We start from the raw sequence: 18,686 nt of genomic DNA, 5'->3' as shown, positions 1-18,686 counted from the left end.
GAAGAAAAACCAACTATATAACTTTCTGAGACATAATCTCAAAATTCACCAGGTTAAGTTTGCAAACATTTTTAGGAACCATCAGTGTTCACCAGAAATGACCATCTTGGAACTTCTGATGTAGCCAAAAGTAGAACTGCAGTTTTGATCAAATGCAGCATGGATTCCAGGACTGGAATTTTTTTCATAGGTCAAATGTCCATATAATATGAGATAATTTTACATAGCACAATTAAAGTTTAGGCATAAATAAATATTATTAGCATTTTATTATATATCAATTCTTCCCAGCAACTTTAAGGAATTTTTTTCTTTAGGTAACTATTTTTTCCCCTTTGAATTTTGTTACTAAGTTTTATATTCAACAAAATCTCATCAAGTACCAATTATGCTTGACAGCTGGGTCATACCTAGGTTACTAATTTAAACTGTTCATTTTACAGTCTTTTTGAAAATGATTCGCATTGTGTTCACAAAACTTTTCAAAGGCGCCATTTTGCTTTTATATTCACAATAGTCATTTTGAGGAATACAAGGTTGAACGGTGACAAGGAGTAATTTCATTGCACTGAGTGAAATGGAAGGAATGGATTATTTTATTTTTGTGGTTAACTATTCATGCATGCATAATTTGATAGTCCAGAATTATATTTCTGTTCAGTCACTTAATTCCTATCATGTAATTTGAATAAAAACTATGATACATGAAAACTACACATGGATTCAGACCTTTTCAGAAATTACATGCATTGACTCTTTATGGCAAAAGTATACATAATGGTTTTAGAGATCAAATTGGCAGGGTTATATCTTTACAATATATCAATTAAACTGAATCTTACTCTCTGTATCCTAGAACTAATTAGTTTAAAATTTTACTAGGTAAATGACAGAGATGCTTCTCTCTCATCTATGTCTATTTAAGTTCTTGGAATGATCATTTGGTGATAATGACACTTATTACTAGTACTGTCTGTACATGTCTTGGTGATATAATGAAACACAAACCCAATAGAGCAATAATGGGAGAGAATTCCTAGGAGACATTGAAGATAATGCTGCCCAAGCTTGTTTTGGATTTGAAAACTAGGATGTCCTCCCTTTGTCTCAATTTGAGGAGAAAAGGCGTTGAGTTAGCTTCCCTTCTTATTGCCTTCCTACTGTAGAAGGGCAGAAATGGGAAATAAAGTAATTATACAGATACAAAAAAAACCTAATCATTAAAAACCTATCAATTTTGTGTGTGTGTGAATGTGTGTGTGCTCAGTCATGTGTGACTCTTTTGTGATCTCATGGACTATAGTCTTCCAGGTTCCTACACCCATGGAATTTTCCTGGCAAGAATACTGGCGTGTGTTGTTTTTTCCTGTTCCAGAGGATCTTCCCAACCAAGGGATCAAACCCATGTCTCTTGCGTCTTCTGAACTAGCAAGCAGATTCTTTACCACTGAACCACCTGGGAAGCCCCATTTGTTAATTTTAAGAACCCATTAGTTGCACAGCCAGACAAAAGTAAAGGATAGTAAGTATTAAATAATGTTGAGTCGTTGATCAAGGCAATATGAAAAGCCTCATTTTACATGTTGCTAGACATATATAGTGAGGGTCTTCCTTGGTGGCTCAGACAGTAAAGAGCCTGCCTGCAATGTGGGAGACCTGGGTTCAATCCCTGGGTCGGGAAGATCCCCTGGAGCAATCCACCCCAGTATTCTTGCCTGGTTAATTCCATGGATAAAGGAGCTTTGCAGCCTACAGTCCATGGGGTTGCAAAGAATTAGACATGACAGAATGACTAACACATACACATAAACGTATCTGGTATTTTTAAAGTCAAAATCAGAGATAGCAAGAATATTTTAATTTTGCTCCTCTATATATTTTAATTAGTGCTGTAATATTTTCGACTTTCTATTTAACTGTTCAAGATTTCTCATAAAAATATTTCTATATATATATATATATGTCCTTTTATATATATGCATGTATATTCAAGAATGAATTAATCAACACTAGCTTATGATTTGGGAAAATTACTTTAATCAATTTTTTACATAATCCATTTTATTATAAAATGATAAAGAGATGGAGCCATTACGGTATTTAATTTTATCTCCACTTGCTCATAAAAACTCTGCTTTCATTTATCTTCCCCAATTTTAAAAATATTGGGAGAAATCACCCTAAACTATCTGTTAATACAACTCAGCCTATCTTGTCAAAAAATTACACTTAGTAAAATACAGCCACTGTAAAGGAGTATAATCCTCAAATGAAAGTTGATTCTTCAAACCTTGTTTGTCAGCCATTCAAGGTTACTTACATGCCCAGGCAAGCTACTTAGTATTTCTAGATTTTAATTTTTCTTCCCTCTCTGTCCTAAGCAAGAGACATTAACTTTATTACACTGGACAGTAACACCAATCTGCTCTTTGTTCCAAAGAGAGACACTATGTCTTTCATTCAAGGTTGTTAACTATATAAATATCATGCAAAGATAGTCTAAAATAGAGGTGGATTACAAGATATGCAAAAACAGTAAACACCTATAGGGAATTATCTTCCAATAGTGAAGACCTGAAACAGGTGGCAGTGTGCATTTCTTTCCTATAATCACTGTTTTCATGAAAGTTTATGTGATTTAAATGCCTGCAGATCAAATGTTTTTATTTTTAATTGGAAGATAATTGCCTTACAATCTTGTATTGGTTTCTGCCATATATCAACATGAATCAGCCATAGGTATATTTATGTCCTCTCCCTCTTGAACCTTCCTCCCACTTCTCACCCCATCCCACCTCTCTATATTTTCACACAGCACCAGATTTGAGCTCCTGTCTCATATAGCAAATTTTCACTGGCTATCTGATTTTACATATTGTATTTTATATGTTTCAATGCTACTTTCTCGGTCCATCACACTGTTTCCTTCCCCCACTGGGCCCACAAGTCTGTGCTCTATGTCTGCATCTCCAGTGCTATCCTGCGACAGGTTCATCAGTACTATCTTTCTAGATTCAACATACATGTATTAATATACAATATTTGTTTTTATCTGACTTACTTCACTCTTTAATAAGCTCTAGGTTCATCCACCTTATTTGAACTAAATCAGTCTTCCTTTTTATGGCTGAGTAATATTCCATTGCACCACAACTTCTTTATCCATTCATCTGTTGATGGGCATCTAGGGCACTTCTGTGTTCAAGCTATTGTAAATAGTGCTGAGATAAAAACTGGAGTACATGCGTCTTTTTCAATTATGGTTTCCTCAGGGTATATGCTCAGTGTGAGATTGTTGGGTCATATGGTAGTTTTATTCCTAGATTTTTTTTTTAAGGAATCTATATACAGTTATACATAGTGGCTGAAGCAATTTTCATTCCCAACAACAATGCAAAAGAGTTCCTTTTCTCTACATCCTCTCTAGTATTTATTGCTTGTAAGTTTTTTGATGATGACCATTTTGATTGGTGTGAGGTGATACCTCACTGTAGTTTTGACTTGCATTTCTCTATGAATGAGTGATGCTGAGCATCTTTTCATGTGTTTATTAGCCATCTGCATATATTCTTTGGAGAAATGTCTGTTTAGATCATCTGCCCACTTTTTGATTGGGTTGTATGTTTTTCCAGTATTGAGCTGAATGAGATGCTTGTATATCTTGGACATTAATCCTTGGTCAGTTGTTTCATTTGCTATTACTTTCTTCTATTCTGAGATTAAAATTTTAACAAGAGCAGAAAACTTTGTTATATTTTCTTTTACACACACTAGCAGAAAAGATAATTACCTTATTGCATCTATACCAATGCTCATTATAGGAGGAAAATGTTGATTCTTAAAAGAATAAATTATCAGTCAGAATTTAACACTTGTGCACTTTTCTTGGGAAGATAAATTCACAGAACTCAGTAAGGCTCTTCAAACCTAAGGAAGGTTCCTATTATCTTTAAAAAACCCAATAGTAATATATAAATAATATATAAATTTTATAAGTTAGAATTTATGTATTAAGAAATAAAGATCAATCAGTTCTACAGATAAACTAAAATATCAAACAAATATGGTTTGTTTTGAACTGGGACAACTGTAATGTCTTTTAAAAAATACAGTGAAAGCAACAAGGCCATACATTTACTAGATCCTGGTTAAAAAATTAAACTTTACCCAAAAATGAGACCTGGCCTTCGCACTCAGCTTCTGACATGTAAGCTCTAAACCCCTGTAATGGTATGTTTAATAGGAGTATCTTTATTTGGGGTCTTTGGGCCAACCAGATAGTTATACTCTGCTTTGGCGGGAGGGGTTCTGAGTCATACCACCAATTTAATTTAGGATGACCTTTGGTCATCTGGTATCAGTGGACATATGGAGGGAATAAAGACTGATATCAGTCACATGGGAAATCAATCATGCCTATGTGATAGAGTCCCGATGAGTATACAGAGAGCATACTCTTTGTATACTGTAAGTCAGTGGTGGAGGAAGGTAGTATTATCTTGGCTGCACAGGGAGAGGACAACTGGAAGCACTACATTTGGAACTCTCTCAGATTCCACTGTGCTCTAGTTCTCTTGACTGATTTTTAATCTGTATACTTTAGCTGTAATAATTGTGACCATGAATAGAGCAGCTTTAAGTGAGTTCCATGAATCCTTCTAGAGAATGTTTAAATATGACAGTGGATTTGGGATTCTCCAAACTCACTATCCTTATGGCAGAAACTGAGGAACTAAAGAGCCTCTTGATGAAAGTGAAAGAAGAGAGTGAAAAAGTTGGCTTCAAGCTCAACATTCAGAAGACTAAGATCATGGCATCCAGTCCCATCACTTCATGGCAAATAGATGGGGAAACAGTGGAAACAGTGGCTGACTTTATTTTTGGGGGGCTCCAAAATCACTGCAGATGGTGATTGCAGGCATGAAATTAAAAGACGCTTACTCCTTGGAAGGAAAGTTATGATCAACCTCAACAGCATACTAAAAAGCAGAGACATTACTTTGCCAACAAAGGTCCGTCTAGTCAAGGCTATGGTTTTTCCAGTAGTCATGTATGGATGTGAGAGTTGGACTATAAAGAAAACTGAGCACAGAAGAATTGATGCTTTTGAACTGTGGTGTTGGAGAAGACTCTTGAGAGTCCACTGGACTGCAAGGAGATCCAACCAGTCCATCTTAAAAGAGATCAGTCCTGGGTGTTCATTGGAAGGACTGATGTTGAAGCTGAAAGTCCAATACTTTGGCCACCTGATGCAAAGAGCTGACTCATTGGGAAAGACTCTGATGCTGGGAAAGATTGAGGGCAGGAGGAAAAGAGGACAACAGAAGATGAGATGGTTGGATGGTATCACCAACTCAATGGACATGAGTTTGGGTAAACTCCGGGAGTTGGTGATAGACAGGGAGGCCTGGCATGCTGCAGTTAATGGGGTCACAAAGAGTCAGACACAAACAAGCGACTGCACTGAACTTAACTGAAACTTGTAACTTATATCAAAAGTGAGTATGGTCTACAGTGGAACTGTGTTCTCATTCTACATAAAAGTCCCAATTCTAAAATGTTATTTCAAGAGATGATAGTTCATCATTTTGTGGAAAAAATTTTGCATTTTTTTCAGTTTCTGAGTTTTCCTTTGCATATTTCAATATGTAAAGGACAGCATTCTATTTTTTTTTAATAATATACATTTAAATATATTTATATAAATATGTATATACAATTTCATAAACTTTTAAAATCTGTTTTCCAAATGCATTTTTAAGTTTCCTTAAAAAACCAAAAACTGACTATATGTCAGTTAAAAAAATATTAATCTTAAATACATATCATTCTTATGGACTAAATGCTCAACTTATGAGGTATATCTTTTCTAAAAATAAGTATATGTTTTAAATGATAACAAATTTGACCATTTTATAATCACAAGGCTAATTCTTCCTCATTTATATTTTAAGTGAATTTTTTCTCTTACACATTTCTATACATTTATTACAAAATTATGGAACTTCATATGTTGAAGTCTTTTCATAGACAATTCTTGAACTTCCCAATTAGTAATGTTATTAGCATAGCCCTAAATATCCTCATTAGTGGAAATGTAATCCCACCTGCCTATCAGAGTTGGAGACACTTTTTTATAGGAAAAGGAGGTCAAACTCACCACACTGATTTCATATATATCAGTTCAGTTCAGTTCAGTTCAGTAGCTCAGTCGTGTCCAACTCTTTGTGACCCCATGAATTGCAGCACGCCAGGCCTCCCTGTCCATCACCAACACCCAGAGTTCACCCAAACTCAAGTCCATCGAGTCGGTGTTGCCATCCAGCCATCTCATCCTCTGTTGTCCCCTTATCCTCCTGCCCCCAATCCCTCCCAGCATCAGAGTCTTCTCCAATGAGTCAACTCTTCGCATGAGGTGGCCAAAGTAGTGGAGTTTCAGCTTTAGCATCAGTCCTTCCAAAAAACACCCAGGACTGATCTCCTTTAGAATGGACTGGTTGGATCTCCTTGGAGTCCAAGGGACTCACAAGAGTCTTCAATAACACAGTTCAAAAGCATCAATTCTTTGGTGCTCAGCTTTCTTCACAGTCCAACTCACACATCCATACATGACCACTGGAAAAACCATAGCCTTGACTAGATGGATATTTGTTGACAAAGTAATGTCTCTGCTTTTGAATATGCTGTCTAGGTTGGTCATAACTTTCTTTCCAAGGAGTAAGTGTCTTTTAATTTCATGGCTGCAATCACCATCTGCAGTGATTTTGGAGCCCCCAAAAATAAAGTCTGCCACTGACACGCAAATTGATTGATTGTAGACTGTTGCTGGCACAATGGTTTTAAAGGCAAATTTACACAGGATCATCATTAATAAATGCACATTATATGCATAATATGTCTAATCTGTACAGAGAGCATGGTCAAGCCTCCTTTTCAGTAAGTGGTTGTGAAACCTGCCACAAAAAATTTTTAGCCCTAGTGTTTCCGATTAACTTGGGAGGGCAAGGTGCATCAGTGTCTTCTCCATAGCCTGCATGAGAAAATATGTTCTCATTACTCCCCTTAGCCCTGTAACCCAGTGACAGTTCTTCTTTAGTCATGGGCCAGAGGAAGCAAGTCAAAAATCCCTGTCATCTTCTAAATTCACAGCATGAGACTATAACATTTCTTCAAGGCTTCTTCTTTTATTTCTGTCTCCCACTGACAGTCCGACTGTCAAAGTCACAGCAGGAGATAAAAATGAAAAGAACCATCAAAGAAACCCATGTGTAGAATTTCCCTACAGGAGTTCAGCAAAAGGGGTAAAAAATGAAAGTGGCTACACTGACATTTGCCCTCCAGCAAAACACTAATAAAAGGGAAAAACAAATGTTTGCTTGCCCACCCCTCCAATATGTCCCCTGATATCAGAAAATGGAATGTTTCATTTTTGTTATAGATGAAAAGACCAATTGCTTAAACATATTTTGCTGTGGGGTTATAAAAATATAAAAATTGAAAATGATTCATAATATTAAGGTAGACAAAAGTCAGTATACATTTCCATTGATTTCAAGGTCAGATTTTACACAAAAATTCTGATAAAAACATGCAAAAAATAATGTGTTCAAATTTTTATATAAAGCAGATCATTCACAGTATAGTGTATAATCACAAAAGCATTTCATTTCAGTTCAGTTAAGTCACTTAGTCGTGTCCAACTCTTTGCGACCCCAAAAACTGCAGCACGCCAGGACTTCCTGTCCATTACCAGCTCCCGGAGTTCACCCAAACTCATGTGCATCGAGTTGGTGATGCCATCCAGCCATCTCATCCTCTGTCATCCCCTTCTCTTCCTGCCCCCAAACCCTTCCAGCATCAGGGTCTTTCCAGCATTAGTCCTTCCAATGAACACCCAGGACTGATCTCTTTTAGGATGGACTGGTTGGATCTCCTTGCAGTCCAAGGGACTCTCCAGAGTCTTCTCCAACACCACAGTTCAAAAGCATCAATTCTTCGGCGCTCAGCTTTCTTCACAGTCCAACTCTCACATCCATACATGACCACTGGAAAAACCATAGCCTTGACTAGATGGACCTTTGTTGGCAAAGTAATGTCTCTGCTTTTGAATATACTTTCTAGGTTGGTCATAACTTTTCTTCCAAGGAGTAAGCATTTTCAAATTTCATGGCTGCAATCACCATCTGCAGTGATTCTGAGCCCAACAAAATAAAGTCAGCCACTGTTTCCACTGTTTCCCCATCTATTTGCCATGAAGTGATGGGACCAGATACCATGATCTTCATTTTCTGAATGTTGAGCTTTAAGCCAACTTTTTCACTCTCCTCTTTCACTTTCACCAAGAGGCTTTTTAGTTCCTCTTCACTTTCTGCCATAAGGGTGGTGTCATCTGCATATCTGAGGTGATTGAAATTTCTCCTGGCAATCTTGATTCCAGTTTATGCTTCTTCCAGCCCAGCATTTCTCATGATGTACTCTGCATAAAAGTTAAATCAGCAGGGTGGCAATATACAGCCATGACATACTCCTTTTCCTATTTGGAACCAGTCTGTTCTTCCATGTCCATTTCTAACTGTTGCTTCCTGACCTGCATACTGGTTTCTCAAGAGGCAGTCCAGGTGGTCTGGTATTCTGATCTCTTTCAGAATTTTCTACAGTTTATTGTGATCCATACAGTCAAAGGCCTTGGCATAGCCAATAAAGTAGAAATAGATGTTTTTCTGGAACTCTCTTGCTTTTACCATGATCCAGCGGATGTTGGCAATTTGATCTCTGGTTCCTCTGCCTTTTCTATAACCAGCTGGAACATCTGGAAGTTCATGGTTCACGTATTGCTGAAACCTGGCTTGGAGAATTTTGAGCAATAATTTACTAGCATGTGAGATGAGTGCAACTGTGTGGAAGTCTAAGCAATCTTTGGCACTCCCTTTCTTTAGAGCACCTCAATTTAAAATCAATCTAATAGCAAGTATTCTATAATAAATTATAATTTATATTTTTAACAACTATAACTTTCCACTGAGTTTTTGAAAAAGATTGGTTTTAAATTCAAAGTATGCTTTTATTACAAGAGCTCTCTGAGTGTACACAGTATTTGGAAAATTTGTACATTGTATTATAACATAATTAAGTCATTTCATAAATAATAATTGCATTTTTGAAAATGAAATTTTTATTCTGAGACAATTTTATATTTGCAGAAAAGCTGCAAAGATATTAAAGATTCTTAGTTCTCATGTTCCCTTCTCCCAGTTGCTACACTGTTAACATTTTATATTACCAAAGTACAACTGTTAAAAGTACTTAACCTAACATTAGTACATTACTATTAATCAAATTCTAGACTTTATTTGTATTCTACCAGTTTTCCAGTTTCTTTTCCAATCTTGAGTGCCATATTGCCTTTGACTGTTATGTCACCCTGGTCTGTGACAAGTTTCTCTCTTTGTTTTTCATGTCCTTGACAGTCTTAGGAAATAGTGGTCACATCTTCAGTAAAATGTCCCCCATCCAGACTTACATAATTGCTTTTGATCTATCAACTTGATGTGTGTTTGCATAGTTTTGCCTATGTATAACTACTAAATATATGAATACTTTTATTTCATTATTAAAAAGAAGGATACTGTCCAAAAAGATTTGGTAAATTTTTCTCTATTAGGCAAAGAGCTTTATAGCAAGAAAAATACTAAGTATCAGATGTATTCATTAAATTGATAAACATTTACTGAATACTTACTTTCTGCCTGGTATTGTGCCTGAGGAGGGAACACAGAAATGAATGATGCAGTTTCTGTTGCCACAGAGGACATAGTCCTCTACATAGCATGGTAGACTGCCATGCTATGCTCAGTCACTTCAGCCATGTCTGACCCTTTGTGATCCCATGGACTAAACCCTGCCAGGCTCCCCTGTCCCTGGAATTTTCTAGGCAAGAGTACTGGAGGGTGTTGCCATTCTCTTCTCCAGAGGATCTTTTCGACCTAGGAATCAAACCCAGGTCTCCTGCATTGCAGGCAGATTCTTTACCATCTGAGCCACTTGGGAAGCCTAGTGGTAGACTGGGTGAGAGTTAATGTCAAACCCCATAATGCCCACAAAGGTAGATATACATGACTGTAAAATAACTGAATGTGTCCAAATAAATCTCATTAGCTACATAAATATTATTTTCACTTCACTTTATTAGTAAAAGATGTACAATATATCTGCTCAGGCAGAAGAGATAATATTCAGGGTAAGTTTTATATAGAATGAGTTTAGTTTTACCAGGGAAAGGAGTGGACAAAAGGAGATTCAGGGAAAGGAAGCAAATGCTTTAGTGTGTCTGGAGCCTATGATGCCAGCATGCTTTGAAAACATCTTTTGGATTTTATTGAAATGAGGATGAGAAGTTAAGAGAGGATTATTTTCCCTATTTATTTTAAGTAAGAGCATGACAAATGAGATTTGCATTTTTAAATATACTGAGTTACTTTTATGAAAAGAGCAACACACATAACTCCACATACTGCAAATGTTTTTCATTCCCCTTTAAAACTGCTTTACATTTTAGAAAGAATATTCTGGAAGAGTGAACTGGAGGGAGAAAGAAATAGAAGCAGGAAATAATTACGCAGAAGAGAGTATCATCAAGACAAAATAACAATGTTGTGAACTACAAATGGAGAAGAGTTTTGAAAGAGAGATAGAGGCAGAATCTGCAGGATGCGGGTAGAATGGAATGTGGAAAATAAGACAATCAAAGGAGAGACGGTATCACTGTATTTCTACTTAGTTGATAAGGTATTTACTAGTGTGAGTTGCCTACAATAGGTAATATAAGAGACAAAAAGTAAAGGGGTAAGAAGATGTGAAAATATTTCTCTTTTGAACAGACTGGGTTTAAAATGCCTGAGTTTGAGGACATATTGCAGAGACACCCAATAGTTTGGTACTTACTGGAAATGGAGCTAAGGAGAGAGATGAGCTGAGGATATAGTTTAGTAGACATTACCATATAGATAGCATTGGAAATAATAAAAGTAGATGATATCTCCCAGCAGCACATATAATGAGAAAAGAAGGCTGTCTTTGGAATTCTCTGAAACCACCCTCATTTACTGCATGAGTGGAGACTAGCCAGCAAAAGATATGGAGAAAGAACAGCAAGCAAAAGTACAGTAAAACCAAGAAAACTTTATCACAGAAACCAGATTGCAGGTTTAATATTCAAGGACAGAGATGCAAAAAGCAGAGACAGGTCAACAGTGCCAAAGCTACAAATAGGTCAGTTCACATAGGTACATAATTTTAGAATAAATAAGAGGAGTAATTAAAGGATCTATTAAACATTAAATTTTAAATGTTTTTTGTATAAATTTGCTAATTATGAAAGTGAATCAACTTAAAAACCTTTATGAAGCATACATTTATGGAAAAAACTAATACTACATAATTCTTTGAGACTTTACCATTTTAACACTAAGTTCTATTATGTATGTTTCCAATAAAGGTAGATCACAATGCTTAAAAATTCAACAAAGCCTACTAGAAACGTTTCCAGTTAGTAAAAGTGTAACAAGAATTTTACAACCAGCACATTCCTGGAATTGTTGGAAAGTGCTCAACTCTTCATATAATGCCTTTTGCTATTCTCTTTTAAACTATGCTGCTGCTGCTGCTAAGTCGCTTCAGTCGTGTCCGACTCTGTGCGATCCCATAGATGGCAGCCCACCAGCCTCCTCCATCCCTGGGATTCCCCAGGCAAGAACACTGGAGTGGGTTGCCATTTCCTTCTCCAGTGCATGAAAGTAAAAAGTGAAAGTGAAATCGCTCAGTCCTGTCCGACTCTAGCGACCCCATGGACTGCAGCACACCAGGCTCCTCGGTCCATGGGATTTTCCAGGCAAGAGTACTGGAGTGGGGTGCCATTAGGTTACACCCAAAACACTGCTTTGTAAACGTACAAAATCACTTTGCAGGATTTATTTCAACTAACCAAGAACAATCTGCACTTTTTAAAAATGAACCCTTCAATAAATGTGGTTTGACAGAAAATAAAACACCTATATACTAGAGTTCCAAGAATGATTCTAAGAATTGTCAAATTCTTCCAATTACAAATGATGTTTTTAAAAACTTCCTTCTTAGAAAATAGCAAGTGGTATTATAACAACAAAATAGGATGTTAGTACAGTGCATTAAAATGTTTTCTATATGGTTGTCATTTCCTTAAGCTATCTTAAAATTACAAATGAGAAAATTGAAAGAAATAAAAATATGTAAGAAAAAGCCACATGCAAGGAAAAAAGTCAACCAAGTCGAAATAATATTTGAATAATAAAAATATTCCTGTTTAAAGAGGCAACAATGTTAAACCTATTTCAATCAAGTAGAAAATCAAATTTGTAAATGTGGAAAATCTTAAAAGTACTGAACCATGATAATAATTTTATCTGAGAGTTTTCAGACAATGGTCTAATATAAAGATATAGTAGTATGAAATTTATATCTTGTATACTGATAAAGATCTCCAAGATAAACTAAGTGAAGGAAAACAGATGGAAAAATTAGAGTAAGCTTCCTCATGTACCAGGCTTCCCTTGTGGTTCAGACAATAAAGAATATGCCTCAAAGGCAGGAGACCTGGGTTCAATGCCTGGCTTGGGAAGATCCCCTGGGGAAGGGAATGGCAACCCCCTCCAGTATTCTTGCCTGGGAAATCCCATTCACAGAGGAGCCTGGCAAGTTACAGTCCCTGGGGTCACAAAAGGTAGGATACAGTGAGCAACTAACACTTTCGTCTTCCACACTTTCTCGTGTATTAAAAATTTAGAGTAGGAAAGAGAGTTACATTTCATTGTAATCTGTGCTGTTTGATATTATTTATCATGTACAATAACATATTTCAAAGTAAAATAAAATTTAAGGAAAAAGATTAAACATGAAGTTAAAAGAATACTTTTTATTCCTAGTTAATTCAGAATTTTATGTATACCAGACACTATATGCAAAGACTCTAAACATTTATGTTTTTTACCCTTCTCAAGAATTCAGGAAGCTTTGAGAACATGAAGTCCATAAAAACAGAAGAGAATAACCTTGGGAAAATTAAAACATAAGGTCTTAAAACAGGGCATTCAGCAGATAAACAACGCAAGGCAGAGCAAGAGGAAGTCTCAGGACAATAACTCTGAAGCAGAAATTAAAACAAAGGCAAAACCAAAATGGAGCCTGCTGAAGAAAAGTGTATAGGGGAAAAAGGAAGAGATACAAGATATTAGCCATTTAACTGTATAACAAATTTCTTTTAAAATATAGAGTATAGATATACAGGTAAACTTACTTCTACATTTAAAGAAAATTGTACACAATTAAGAATTTGAGGAGATTATTAATTCCAGGATTAAAATGGAATAGAAGAAAAGAAAATTTTCTATCTTTGTACATTATATGGCCCAGTCTTGAAAAATATTTATAGAGTCATAACAATAAAATATTGAATATGGATTTAGCAACATCTGAAAAGGCGAAAGGAACTTAGCTAAAATGCTAATCTAGCATAATACATAAAATTTAAAATTGAGACTGTAGTATATGTATTTTATTTAGATATATGCAGATAAAAAGTTGTAATATAGCTAAAAAAAGAAAACTGTTGTCTCTGGGTTGTGATACAAGAAAGGAGATGACTGCACATTGTGACTTGTCTCTTTCTGTTATAAACTTTGTCTATCTATATCATTCTAGGATTTTGTATATAATTTTAAATGTGTAAAGTACATTAATGAAAAATATAGAGAAAAACAATTTCAAAAAATAGATAATAATAACTTAAACTCATTGTTATCAGAGACATTTAAATTAAAGTAAAATAAAACTACTTATACATACCCAGCTGAAAAAAATGGGAAGTTCTCTAACATATTGTTAGTGGGGTTTCTAGAAAAGGATATTCTAGTTTTAAACAAAGTAAAGAAAATTACTGACTTAACCATGGAGAACAACAATATTATAATACTTCTGTATCATACAACTTTTTGGTGAATTCGTACTGTTCAAAGAATTACTGTTATCTAATATTTAGCTTGCTTTTGAGGTGGCTGTATGAGTAATTGGTCTTAGTTCTGTATACAAAAAAAAGAAATAGGAAAAAATAAATTTTGACCTCATTTTTTGAATTTTGTAAGAAGTTGTGTATAAAATAAGTACTTCTGCTATTTTGCTAAATTCAGGAGAGAGTGAAAGGTAATATCCAGATGACTTTTAAAAACTTGAAAAACTAGATATTTGAGTTATATGGCCTGTGCCCAGAACCCAGAAGGGTATCAGATGGTAGCCCAATGCTGACTTTAAGAACATACCTGTATTCAAAACTTGGCTTTTTCAGTAATGAGCTGCATGAAATTTAGAAAAATCACTCAATTTATGCAAGCTTGCAAATTTTAGATCCAGTTGAACTTTCTAATTCTAGAGCCCTAATTATTATTGATTATACCCCAGCACCCAAACCCTGTTGTTTCTCTTTGAATCTTGTCCATCAGAAAATTTAAAAAATCATTTCTACTTCAAAACTTTTTGTTGACACAATAAGTTAGACTATTAAAAGTAGATGCTAATTACTAAAAATAAGTTACAAAAGTCCACTCTAACTTTATTCATTAATTCTTAAAATCTTTAATATTAGTAAGTATTTTAAGGTCTGTTAGAACCATGTCTACAAACTTTAAAGTGCATTCAAATCACTGAAGATTCTTGTTAAAAATGTAGATTCTGTATCTCAACTGAAGCCTGAGAGTCTACATTGGTAGCAAGCCCCCAGTTAATGCCATATCTTGATTTTTACATGCTATCTTGACAGTAGTAAGATATAAAATAACTCACACTTTTGACTGTATGGATAAGTGGACATTTTGAGGGAACTTTTGAATAAAATTCAACTAGATCATAGATTAAATGCAAAAAAAAAAAAAAAATAGTTGACTCACATTGCTGGATTTGCTGCAAATGAAAAGAAACATACTGTTCATACAGTTCATGGGGTTCTCAAAGCAAGAATGCTGAAGTGGTTTGCAATTCCCTTCTCCAGTGGACCACATTCTGTCAGACCTCTCCACCTTGACCCTCCTGTCTTGGGTGGCCTTACACGTCATGACTTAGTTTCACTGAGTTAGACAAGGCTGTGGTCCGTGTGATTAGATTGACTAGTTTTCTGTGATTATGGTTTGTGTGTCTGCCCTCTGATACCTCTTGCAACACCTACTGTCTTACTTGGGTTTCTCTTAACTTGGACGTGGGGTATCTCTTCATGGCTGCTCCAGCAAAGTGCAGCTGCTGCTCCTTACCTTGGATAAGGGGTATCTCCTCACAGCCACCCCTCCTGACCTTGAATGTGGAGTAGCTCCTCTAAGCCCTTACTGAAAGAGGAACTCCCTGGGTCGGTAGATGCCCAAATTGCTACTGGAGATCAATGGAGAAATAACTCCAGAAAAAATGAAGGGATGGAGCCAAAGCAAAAACAATACCCAGTTGTGGATGTGACTGGAGATAGAAGCAAGGTCTGATGCTGAAAGAGCAATATTGGATAGGAACCTGGAATGTTATGTCCATGAATCAAGACAAATTGGAAGTAGTCAAACAGGAGATAGCAAGAGTGAATATCAACATTCTAGGAATCAGCGAATTAAAATGGACTGGAATGGGTGAATTTAACTCAGATAACCATTATATCTACTACTGTGGGCAGGAATCCCTTAGAAGAAATGGAGTAGCCATCATGGTCAACAAAAGAGTCCGAAATGCAATACTTGGATGCCATCTCAAAAACGGCAGAATGATCTATGTTCGTTTCCAAGACAAACCATTCAATATCAGAGTAATCAAAGTCTATGCCCCAACCAGTAACACTGAAGAAGCTGAAGTTGACTGGTTCTAGGAAGACCTACAAGACCTTTTAGAACTAACACCCAAAAAAGATGTCCTTTTCATTATAGGGGACTGGAATGCAAAAGTAGGAAATCAAGAAACACCTGGGGTAACAGGCAAATTTGGCCTTGAATATGGAATGAAGCAGGACAAAGGCTAATAGAGTTTTGCCAAAAGAACACACTGGTCATAGCAAACACCCTCTTCCAACAACACAAGAGAAGACTCTACATATGGACATCACCAGATAGTCAACACTGAAATCAGATTGATTATATTCTTTGCAGCCAAAGATGGAGAAGCTATATACAGTCAGCAAAAACAAGACCAGGAGCTGACTGTGGCTCAGATCATGAACTCCTTATTGCCAAATTCAGATGAAATTGAAGAAAGTAGGGAAAACCACTAGACCATTCAGGTATGACCTAAATCAAACCCCTTATGATTATACAGTGGAAGTGAGAAATAGATTTAAGGGACTAGATCTGCTAGATAGAGTGCCTGATGAACTATGGACTGAGGTTCATGACATTGTACACGAGACAGGGATCAAGACCATCCCCATGGAAGAGAAATGCATAAAAGCAAAATGGCTATCTGAGGAGGCCTTACAAATAGCTGTGAAAAGAAGAGAAGCAAAAAGCAAAGGAGAAAAGGAAATATACAAGCATCTGAATGCAGAGTTCCAAAGAATAGCAAGGAGAGATAAGAAAGCCTTCCTCAGCTATCAATGCAAAGAAATAGAGGAAAACAACAGAATGGGAAAGACTAGGGATCTCTTCAAGTAAATCAGAGATACCAAGGGAACATTTCATGCAAAGATGGGCTCGATAAAGGACAGAAATGGTATGGACCTAACAGAAGCAGAAAATATTAAGAAGAGGTGGCAAGAATACACAGAAGAACTGTACAAAAAAAATTCATGACCCAGATAATCACGATGGTGTGATCACTCACCTAGAGCCAGATATCCTGGAATGTGAAGTCAAGTGGGCCTTAAAAAGCATCACTACGAAAAAAGCTAGTGGAGGTGATGGAATTCCAGTTGAACTACTTCAAATCCTGGAAGATGATGCTGTGAAAATGCTGCACTCAATATGACAGCAAATTTGGAAAATTCATCAGTGGCCACGGGACTGGAAAAGGTCCGTTTTCATTCCAATCCCAAAGAAAGGCAATGCCAAAGAATGCTCAAAATACCACACAATTGCACTCATCTCCATGCTAGTAAAGTAATGCTCAAAATTCTCCAAGCCAAGCTTCAGCAACACATGAACTGTGAACTTCCTGATGTTCAAGCTGGTTTTAGAAAAGGCAGAAGAACCAGAGATCAAATTGTCAACATCCGCTGGATCATCAAAAAAGCAAGAGAGTTCCAGAAAAACATCTATTTCTGCTTTATTGACTATGCCAAAGCCTTTGATTGTGTGGATCACAATAAACTGTGGAAAATTCTCCAAGAGATGGGAATACCAGACCACCTGACCTGCCTCTTGAGATACCTGTATGCAGGTCAGGAAGCAACAGTTAGAACTGAACATGGAACAACAGACTGGTTCCAAATAGGAAAAGGAGTACGTCAAGGCTGTATATTGTCACCCTGCTTATTTAACTTTTATGCAGACTACATCATGAGAAATGCTGGGCTGGAAGAAGCACAAGTTGGAATTAAGATTTCTGGGAGAAATATCAATAACCTCCGATATGCAGATGACACCACCCTGATGGCAGAAAGTGAAGAGGAACTAAAAAGACTCTTGATGAAAGTGAAAGAGGAGAGTGAAAAATTTGGCTTAAAGCTCAACATTCGGAAAACTAAGATCATGGCATCTGGTCCCATCACTTCATGGGAAATAGTTGGGGAAACAGTGGAAACAGTGTCAGACTTTATTTTTTTGGGCTCCAAAATCACTGCAGATGGTGATTGCAGCCATGAAATTAAAAGATACTTACTACTTGGAAGGAAAGTTATGACCAACCTACAGAGCATAGTCAAAAGCAGAGACATTACTTTGCCAACAAAGTCTGTCTAGTCAAGGCTATGGTTTTTCCAGTGGTCATGCATGGATGTGAGAGTTGGACTGTGTAGAAGGCTGATTGCCAAAGAATTGATGCTTTTGAACTGTGGTGTTGGAGAAGACTCTTGAGAGTCCCATGGACTGCAAGGATTTCAACCAGTCCATTCTGAAGGAGATCAGCCCTGGGATTTCTTTGGAAGGGATGATGCTAAAGCTGAAACTCCAGTACTTTGGCCACCTCATGCAAAGAGCTGACTCATTGGAAAAGACTCTGATGCTGGGAGGGATTGGGGGCATGAGGAGAAGGGGACGACAGAGGATGAGATGGCTGCACGGCATCACTGACTCAATGGACATGAGTTTGGGTGAACTTCGGGAGTTGGTAATGGACAGGGAGGCCAGGCGTGTTGCAATTCATGGGTTTGCAAAGAGTCGGACACAACTGAGTGACTGAACTGAACTGAACTGGATAAAACATACAACTCAGCAAGCTGAGACTACAGCAATAATCTGTGAATGGTAAGTATAAACAAGGATTGTCCTGAGGCTTAAATGAGTATCAGTGCTGCATCATGTAGGCAAGCCTTATTTTCTTTTGGGTATTAAATTCCCATTTCTTATAAATCTTCTGACTTCTGGTTGCTTACTCTATGTTCTCTAGAGTTGGCTTCCATTTGCCGAGAACATAGGCTAAGATATAGACCTCTTGGATTCAAATGTGGATCTAACCTTTGTATTTGGACAACTTAAGTCTCCCTTTAT

General features: G+C 36.6%; 1 protein-coding gene across 2 annotated transcripts in view; it reads right to left on the bottom strand.

Moving 5' to 3' along the window:
- The window catches only part of EPHA6 (EPH receptor A6), a 1,036,017-nt gene that overhangs the window by 649,266 nt on the left and 368,065 nt on the right, over positions 1–18,686 (bottom strand). The gene's annotated exons all lie outside the window — the stretch shown is intronic.

The sequence above is a fragment of the Bos mutus genome, chromosome 1, assembly GCF_027580195.1.
Source record: "Bos mutus isolate GX-2022 chromosome 1, NWIPB_WYAK_1.1, whole genome shotgun sequence".
Taxonomy (NCBI): Eukaryota; Metazoa; Chordata; class Mammalia; order Artiodactyla; family Bovidae; genus Bos; species Bos mutus.
Note: the sequence above shows the minus strand (reverse complement) of the source record. Positions and strands in the feature narration are given on the sequence as shown.